Source organism: Cornus florida, unplaced genomic scaffold (genome assembly GCF_030987335.1).
Source record: "Cornus florida cultivar Cherokee Brave unplaced genomic scaffold, ASM3098733v1 CherokeeBrave_3.0.0_Hap2_Chr07, whole genome shotgun sequence".
NCBI lineage: Eukaryota > Viridiplantae > Streptophyta > Magnoliopsida > Cornales > Cornaceae > Cornus > Cornus florida.
In genome coordinates, this window is record NW_026775577.1 from 45,800,816 (window position 1) to 45,802,880 (window position 2,065).

The window sequence follows — 2,065 nt, forward strand, 5'->3', positions numbered from 1 at the left end:
AAGTCCCTACCCAAGGCTTCCATTCATTTTCACAATTTCAACATTTCCAGTAGCAGGAACAAGCTCGCATGGTCATTTCAGCCAGCCGAAATGGCTATTTCGGTCGACCGAACCTTTCACTAGCCTCGAGACTTTTATTGTGTGCACAATTGGATGACCTAAATGCTCATTTCGGTCGATCAGTATAGAGAGGGTCATTTTAGCCAACCGAAACCACCCCATTTTGGTCGACCAAAATGCAGCTGCATTAGTGCATCCTGTTCTTTCTTTGAGAGTGGCTAACCCCGAACCTTGGATGCTTATTTAGGACCTTTTTAAAGCTTAGTTAAAACGTGATGAGGATGTGTTGGCACTAAACATGGAGGTGAATTGACTTAAATGACCTCGGGTTCGGGTAAGGACTTGGTTAATGGTTCGGACCCACGGGTTTGGGTCGCTACAAAAATGGTATCAGAGCTTTAGGTTTGAAAACCTAAGGACAACGGGTAGGGTTGACCTAAGTGAGACTTGAGTTGATTTAGAAGTGTTGCATGATAAAGTGTTTATTGTTTTAAGAAGCATGTTTTCTTGTTACTTGCTTATATGTTTACAGTTTTGAAGGCATGCTTATTTGCTAAGTGCTTATATGTTTAAATTACTGGTATATGTAAATGAAATGTGAAAGTATTTGAAAGCATGTTATACATGATAAAGTGGAAAGTATGAGATTCATGACGGTGGTAAGCAGTAGGCACAGTTAGTGTAATTTTCTTTTATGCTAATGTGAGCATGGTATTGTGGTTTCATTCATTTTGAATACATGTATATCTACATTCTTATGTCTTTATGCGGTCGAGCATGGGAGGGTTGCTAGTATGGTAGAGTACTTGTCACAGTGTAGATGGTTGTGTAAGTTTTGACTTGAGTAGGTGAGGAGCTCGGTTGCTCTAGGGTTGTTGGGTGCCAGTTCTTATGGAACGAATGGCTTGGTCTTTTAGCTCGTGGATTGAGCTACCCAATGTAGGGTCGTCCTGACCTTCTTGGTGCATTTTGTGCGGTGCTTAGAGCACAACTTTAGAATGGGTTTGTATTTCATAGTATGGTGGCTATGTTTTGTGATCATGGGGGTCAGGTGTGAGAGTGAGGGTTTTGTGGGACAAAGGTATGACCTTAGGAGGTTAGTGTTTGTGAATTGGGTCACGGTTTAGTGCGGTGGTTCTTTTTGAACCGATCGTGGTAGGTGTGACCGAGGTTGTTTGTGTCACGAATGTAGTCTATGGGTTGTAAATGTGTATTGCAGGTGTTTTGGTATGGTCTAAGAAAGTGTATTGCTTACGGTTGGTTGAGAGGTGATTCCCATTCCGGGAAAAACTACGGGAGTGTGTCGCGGGTCGGTGAGTTGATTGTATGGCTCGGTGGATGAGCAGGGTTATAGGTTATCACGGTTGTCGAGAGGGTCTCAAGGTGAGGTGTAGTGGTTAATTTTAGCTGTGTCGTGCAGGAATGCATAATAAGGCAGGTTGTGTCATTGAAGTGCTCAGTTGTTTGCGGACGAAATGATAGATGGTAGGCACTGTGTTACCAAATTGTGTAAATTGGAAGTTAAAGTTGTGGGCTGGAGTTGCATTTTAAATTATGTCAGAAGTATCAGGAGATAGTGATTGGTATTTGAGGATTCGAAAAGGGTGACTGGTGATAAGAATGATTGGGACGAGGTGGATCTTGTAGGTTTAGTTGGTAGCCCCATTTGACTTTTGTCAGGGCCAAGGGTGTTCTGCGGAACGGAAATGATGAGAAGTAATGATGTTGAACCTAGGGCATGAAGTTTTCTTATTTAAGAATGTTGATCACCTTAGGATGATTAGTTTAAGTAGTCGGTTAGGCGTTAGTGATTAATTGCATCGCTGATGATTTTAAGGACACAATTAGGTGTTGATTATCTTGAGATTTGTGCTCACTTTGTTTTGAGGGTTTGTCAGCATAAATTGCTATATGGTTGTTCTTTTCTAGTTGTAAATAGTGGTCGTTGTGGAGAGTATTGAGAGTAACGGTTATTTTCTTATTATAATAGTGTTGTTTTGAGAAT